This window comes from Rhipicephalus microplus, chromosome 5, assembly GCF_043290135.1.
Source record: "Rhipicephalus microplus isolate Deutch F79 chromosome 5, USDA_Rmic, whole genome shotgun sequence".
Classification (NCBI taxonomy): domain Eukaryota; kingdom Metazoa; phylum Arthropoda; class Arachnida; order Ixodida; family Ixodidae; genus Rhipicephalus; species Rhipicephalus microplus.
Window position 1 is genome coordinate 197,115,937 of NC_134704.1, and position 7,957 is coordinate 197,123,893.

Below are 7,957 nucleotides of genomic sequence, written 5' to 3' on the forward strand. Positions count from 1 at the left end.
CAACGACTAAAACTAATTTAAGAAAAATTTCATCACTCCATAATAAAATCCTCCGTCTAATTTACAACCTTCCTCACAGACATACAACAGATCACTTGTTTAGTGAACATGAAATCATCAATGTTTACCACCTATACATTTACAGGCTTTTACGCCGCTATAAGATCGAACAAAAAAAACGTTCATTTACTATTACAGATATCGCTTCCATGATACGTTATCAATCAAAGTACCCTCACCGTCATCAACCACCTTGGATGCTTCCTCGTATAAGAACTAACTATGGACAACAAAAAATTACTTATCAGCTACCGTTACAATTAAACAGGTTATATTCATCAGGTGTTAACATAGCAGATATCACCCTTTCTCAACTTCGCCAATATCTTATTAACACTCCTGACAATTAAGACCTTATCTTCAAAGTTCGTAGATAACAATTAGGGAAAACAATAAACAAAAACACAAAGGATGAAAATGCAGTCACCGCTGCATGTAAATAATATGTTTAATGTATTCGTGCTTTACATATTGCGACTTTTGATTTATATTACTATATATGTTTATTGCACTGTGTCTGTGTGGGTTTTTTTTTTTTCTTTTTTAGTTTGAAGGCTTTATCAATTCTAATTTTGTTAATGTTGTGTATTCTTGTCAGCTGTGGTGTTCTGTTGCCGCCACCGCCACTGCCTTATGTACATTGGGGGGTGAGAACTTAGTCAAGCGGATAATCGCTTTTATTCTCACCCCCTCCATCAACTGTGTATTGGTGGAAAATAAGTGCCGTGTACCCTGGAACCAATAAAGTGACTAACGCACGTAATCGCAGCAGTGCATGTAAGCAGTAAATGAGCGAGGATTATAAATAAGGTAACGATCAAACTGCTGAAATGAAAATCGTTGTCTTGCAATTTGATGCTGCTTGTACAACCATGCATGCCCAATTTTACCTGGTGTTATATCAGTAAACATAAGTGTAGGTACTATTCACTTTTCAAATTTGACAGATGGTGCGCAATGAGCCCCGCAGAGAAGGTGCATTTGGAGTCGCTTCAACTCTGTACCTGCTTTTTCTTTTCTTTTGGTGCCCCGTCTCCAGGCATTATACCATCACACTGGGTTTATTAGCTGGATTTCTAGTGAAGGCTGCAGAGGACTCACTGATGTGTCATCAGTGCATTGACAAAATCAAGGTCCACGCTTTTCAGGTCCTGACTTTGCAGTCATCTATAACATGGACGGAGGCGGATTGTCGTACCCTCGACAGGAATTCGTTACTTTTCTATGCGTACTGGATGAAACCGCTGAAGCGTTCGCCCCACTGTCTATACACCTAGAAGAACCAATGGCGCTGTTTGTTGCAACTGTCCTTCCAGCAATTACACAAAACGGCTTGTTTAAACACAAAGGCTCCACAGAAGAAAACGTAAGAAGCTTCACTACGCTTCTTCTGCACAAATTCAGCTGGTCATTTTTCGCTAACTACATGGCAAACAAAACGGAAAATGAAGCACGCAAGAGAGTAACTGCCGAAAAACTGAACTCCAGGAAGGTACTGAAGGTGTGTATAGCACGTGATGTTTGTAAGTTTTCTGGGTCCCTTAAACAACCTCCAATATTTTTTTAGCATTTAGAAAACATGCTCTTCGAGTTCAGAATATTGCCACGATTAACAATGCCCAACTCGACAGCGCCACGCGCCACCCTACTAAAGGTTTGTCGTGACGTCAACATCGTCGTGTGCTCGAGCCATTCAAAAAAGAAACCTAGCTGTCTGTCGGCCTTTGGTATCCGTGCGCTTACCGAGGCACGTCAGTATTTTTTACCCCCTGCATTGCTTTCACTCTACTTTGCATTTATTAATTCGTTCGCATGTTAACTATGGCATAATCGTTTGGGGTAACACCTATCATTGTTATCTTCATTCCATCTAACATATACAAAATCAAGCCATACGCATCATAACTTACAGTTGTTCGCGTTCAGATTTTTTTAGTCTGCTTAATTAGCACAAACTTTTATCCGTTAAGTTATTTCAGTATAACATAAGTATAATGTTTCGTAAGTTACTTAATTCCCAACTCTCCTTTGAATATATTGAATGTAACTCGCTCAAGAATTCTAATTCTACAAGGTTTGCTTCTAATCATAATTACTTACTAGCACACGTTCGCACGAACTACGCAAAAAAAAAACATCTAAGTTCTCTACCATTCATCTTTGGAATAGTTTGCCGTTTGAACTGAAATATTTTCCCTCATTTTAATTCAAAACATCAGTAAAATATTTCCTTTTAACTCCTGATTGCACACCTTAGTTATGGTGTATAACTTTTTCTACTTGTCCTAATTTACTTTATGTACTTATTTCTGTTTCTCGTGTAAAATTCTTACTTCCTCTTTCAAATTTGGCAATTTTTTCCATTTTTATTTTGTATTACTTCTGTGTGTTGTATTTGACTTTCCATTACATTGCTACTTTTATATTATTTTCGCACTGTGACTTTCGTTTTAATGTATTACTTCATTTTTCTTTCAACTGTTGCATGTTGCTGCTTGTTTTGCCTTGTTCGAGTTCCTTAGTATCACCTGCCAATCTTCCACCAATTGCTTTCAATCCACTTTTGCTGTAGTTTTTAACTGAGTATCCCGTTTTCAGTATTGATACTTTGGAACCCTCATCTGCACACAAATGTTATGTAATCGATGCTTTGTAACTAATAAAAACTGAAACTGAAAGAAACTAAAAAAGCCGGTTCACTCACTGCTGGTGATGACCATTGGGGCTTTATGACACCAAATCAGGGCATTATTACAAAAGACGTCGTAGTGTTCTAGAAATTTTCACCATTTGGTGTTCACCGAAATATGAGAGGTGCGCGCGCTCACCGATTTTGCTCCTCGTACGGCGAGGAGACGCACGTGGGAGAAAGCGTGTAGCTCGCCATTTAGTCACACTTTCAAAAGATTTTCATGGCCATGCGTCAATTCATTGTAGGCTCTTGCACGTGCAACACCACAATTAAATCTCGGCCTCTGGGGTATGGTTTAGGGGCTCTTAGGGACCAATTCTTCTTAACTGTCACGATTGCAATCCGTTGTCAAGGAGTTTCAGTCGATTAAATTTTTGTTTGCGAAGACCCATAAAGTTGTATGCTCCCTTTCAATTATTATTCCAGATCTAGGGAGGTATCTGGAGGCTGGCAATATATATCAATTTCCGTTTCTGCATGATAAGCTTGCTGTCTTTAAGAATGAAGAACCGATTCTTGCTGAAGAAATGCTGCGCAGGTTGAGTATCTGGCAGCATAAAAACGCAAATGAGTCGCTCTTTCCAACACACAAAAAGAATCTTTTTTACTCGTTTACACCACAGAATGTGCTACTAATAAGTGTTTAATTAGTGATTTTAAGCGCTGTTTAGTTTCAAAACAGTTGCAGAGTACCTTTCATTGATTATTTATGTACCAGCGATCTACATTTGCCATTTGAGGCGATGTTATTTATGCACAAAATTATCTGTATTGGGCTGTTTTCTGCACTCTGGATGCAGCGGCCACTGTCAAATGTCATGGTCCTTGCCCTTTCTTGCCCAGACAGTAAATGCAAGCCAGCTGAGTGTACGACAACGGCAACAAGTCTACCATTGTGTACACATATATCTGGTATCATGAATTAAAAAAAGAACATTTGATGGTCAGCACTTTTTACAACCTATCTCTGTCATCATTTTTTCTTGTTTTGCACACTGATACAAATGTTTGTATCTTATTTGTGGTTCTATTTGAAAAATGATGCTCACAAATGTCAACTAAAATGCAAAAGAAGATTCTCAAAGTCACATGAAATAAAATTATTCAAGATACTCTTCACGTTTACTCAGCGCGTGATGAAACTCTTCTCGAACCGGCGGCAACCCATGCATTTCTATGCATCCACCGGCGCTCAGGTTGGATGGATGGATGGATATGGCTGTACCCTTGAGATAGGGCGGTTGCTAGCGCCACCAAGCCGGAATACTTAATGAACCAAAAACAAGATTTATTTTTTTCTTTTTTAAAAAGTGACTTTGAGGATTCGTACTTTGCAGTGACGTGTCTAATTTTCACTCGTGCTTTGACTTTAGCCACCAGTCATACAACCTCCTTGTAGTTAATTCTACCCACATAAAGCCTATTTTGCCCTCCCTGTTTCTAAACCCAACTGCTTTGAAAAACTCTGCGCCATCATCCTGAACTATAGGGCGAAGCCCTTTACAGAACATTATCAAGAGTTTGGCAGTATCTTCTTCCTCCCCACGCGCACTGCATACCGTGTCTACCCCTTCCTATTTAGCCCAATATGTTTTGGTCCGCAATACTCCCGTCCTGGCCTCAAACAGTGGAGAACTACCCTGAGTATTATCATAGATCCTTTCCTTGGTAGTTTCCTGCTTAAAAGTTTGATAGACCTCTTGTGCTGACTTCCTAATCGTGCCAATTCTCCACATATCGGTCTCACCTTCCTTCACCCTCTTCTTAACCGATAATTCTTTTTGGTTTGGCCCCCTGCTGTTTTCTAAGTATTTACCAGTCAATTTTCTCGTTCGCTTCCTCAATTTTGTATCAACATTCTCCATGTACAAGTAGCTGAATACCTTCCTAGCCCAACGCTCCTGCCCCATTTCTCTCAATCGCTTCTGAAATTTTATCTTGCTGCTAGCTTTCCGGCCCTCAAATGATGTCCATCCCATATCACCTTGTACTCCCTGATTTAGTGTATTCCCGTGAGCTCCTAAGGCAAGCCTACCTTATCGTTATCAAGGGTCGCCAACGCCCCCCTTGGTTCTCAACTGACTTAAAAAAATTGCGGAATAAAAAGAAACGGTTGTTCCGTCAGGCAAAGCAGACTAATTCGTTAGCCCGTTGGCACGTGTACAAATCTGTCCTTTCTGAATACAGAGCAGCTATCAAGGAAGCCAAGCGCGTTTTTCTTAATGATACCCTTCCTTCAATTCTTGTAACCAACCCTTCTAAGTTTTGGAAAACTGTTAAACCTAGGGAAAAGATTAACATTTCGCTTACGAACTCAGATGGGCAGCCAGTTCGCTGTGAAGAGTGTTGCATTGCATTAAATGATTTTTTTGTTACTTCTTTTTCAAGTTGTTCTGCTTCTGCGTTGCCGCAAATGCCTAGTCGTGATTTTTTACCCATGTATCCTGTTACCGTTGATGCCATTGGAGTGCAAAATTTAATTCACAAGCTTAAGTTATCCTCTTCTTGTGGCGTAGATGAAATCAACTCAAAGTTTCTAAAAAACACTGCATTGTATTCATCAATTTACTTGTCCTTAATCTTTTCGCAATCTATTCAGACCTCCACTTTGCCGCTTGACTGGAAGGTGGGGAAGGTGGTCCCTCTGCACAAATCTGGTAACACACAGTCTCCTCTCAATTACAGACCGATTTCCCTAACCAGTGTTCCTTGTAAAATGTTAGAACATATAATTTACTCCAACCTTGTCTCATTCCTAGAATCAAATTCTTTTTTTACTCCCTACCAGCACGGATTCCGAATAAGTTACTCATGTGAAACCCAACTTTTTTATTTTACTAATGACATAGGATCGGCTTTAGATCGCGGCTCACTTGTGCATTGCATTTTTCTTGACTTTCAAAAAGCTTTCGATAAAGTACCTCACCAATTACTCCTCCTGAAAATTAGTGCCTTAAACATTGACCCGAACATTCTTAAATGGATTGAATGCTTTCTGACTAATCGCACTCAGTTTGTAACAACTAATGGCTATAACTCACCTCTTTCTAAAGTAACATCCGGCGTACCCCAAGGTTCCGTATTAGGCCCTTTACTCTTTCTTATATATATTAATGATCTCCCAGACAGCATTAACTCCGCTATAAGGTTATTTGCAGATGATTGTGTAATTTACCGCGAAATAAACAATGAATATGATAACCAATTTCTACAGTCAGACCTTGACACTGTCTCAACCTGGTGCAATAAATGGCTTATGACTCTCAACTCTAACAAATCTAAATGCATGTCAATAACCCGGCGATCTATTTCTCCCCCCTGTACCTACAGAATTAACGCCGTTCCCCTCCAGCATGTCTCTTCATATAAGTACCTCGGCGTTTACATTACCAACAATCTATCTTGGCACACGCATGTTACCTACATCTGTAATAACGCTAACCGAACGCTGGGATACTTACGCCGCAACTTTTCTCGCGCTCCGCTGTCCCTCAAAATTCTATTATACCGATCACTAATTCGCCCAAAGCTTGAGTACGCGTCCGCTATATGAGATCCCGTGCAGCAAAATTTAATTAACGCGTTAGAATCTGTTTAGAACCGCTCAGTTCGGTTCATTTGTTCTAATTATTCCCGTACTGCTAGCATATCAGAAATGAAATCTAACCTTGACCTACCCAATTTAACTGTTCGGAGGAAACTGGCGCGACTGCATTTTTTTCATAAGATATTTTTTCACAATCCATCAATGAAGCGAGACCTCATTTCACAACCGTCATACCACTCATCGCGCATTGATCATCAGCATAAGGTTGCCATTCCGTTTTGCCGCACCAAATTTTTTTCAGCAGCCTTCTTACCGAAAACAGCCGCCGATTGGAACCACCTTCCCTCTTCCGTTGTATCAATAACAGACCCTTTGTTATTCAAGACTGCAATTTCTCAGCAATGCTTGTAACTATACGCAGTTTCCATTATCTATCTTTGTCTTGTATGTGCTTGAATTCTTATACATTTTTAGTTGACTTATGTTGCCTTCCTGATTTGCGCATCTGATACTTGTTTCTTTATTTTGTCTTTTTTCTTGTGTGTTATATATGTTGTACCCACCCCCTCTGTAATGCCCTACGGGCCCTGAGGGTATTCTAATAAATAAATAAATAAATAAATACCTATTCCACAATGCTTAATTTTTAATCTTGCTTGAACTTCTGATTTCATGCACAAGACCGCATTGCCGAACGCCAGACCAGAAAGCATGACCCCTTGCCATATCCCTCTGACAACATCATACCTATTGTAATTCCACAGTGCCCTGTTTTTCATTACCGCTGCATTCTTGTTACCTTCAGGTATCACGTATATTTCGTGTTCCCTTAGGTACTCGGCCCCATTGCTTATCCATACGACCAGATATGTGTATTTATCTGTTATCTCTAGCGTGACCTCGTGTATTTTAAGCTCACTACCTTCATTGTCATTAAAAATCATGACTGCTGATTTTTCCTTACTGAATCTGAAATCTAACTCACCTCCCTCATTACCGCAGATGTCCACCAATCTCTGCAAATCTTTCTTGTTGTCTGCCATTAGCACTATATCATCTGCGTGCATCAATGCTGGTAGTGTCTGTTCAATGAGTTTTCCTTGTTTGACGAAAGAAAGGTTGAAGCCCAGTTCACTTCCCTCTAATTTGGCCTCTAATCCTTGTACGTACATTAAGAATAATAAGGGTGACAGGGGACACCCCTCCTAAGCACCCGTTTCACCTCTGCAGGCTTGTATACCTGTTTTTCCCACTTTATAACTACCTTGTTACCTTTATAGATATCCTTTAAAGATTAGTAACTACATTTTTTACGCCTAGTGTGTCCAATATTCCCCACAATTCCTCTCGAACCACGCTATCGTACGCTCCCTTGATATCCAAAAATGCTAGCCACAGGGGCCTGTGTTCCTTTTCTGCTATTTCGACGCACTGCGTCAGTGAGAACAAATTGTCTTCCAACTTCCTGTGTTTCCGAAACCCATTCTTTAGTTCCCCCAGCACCTCCTCGTCCTCTATCCATGCCTGCAGTCTTTCCCTTGTAATCTGCATCGCCAGCCTGTATACCACTGATGTCACTGTTATAGGACGGTAGTTGTTTATGTCAGCTTTGTCCCCGTTCCTTTATAAATCATGCTCATCCTGCTAAGTTTCCATCT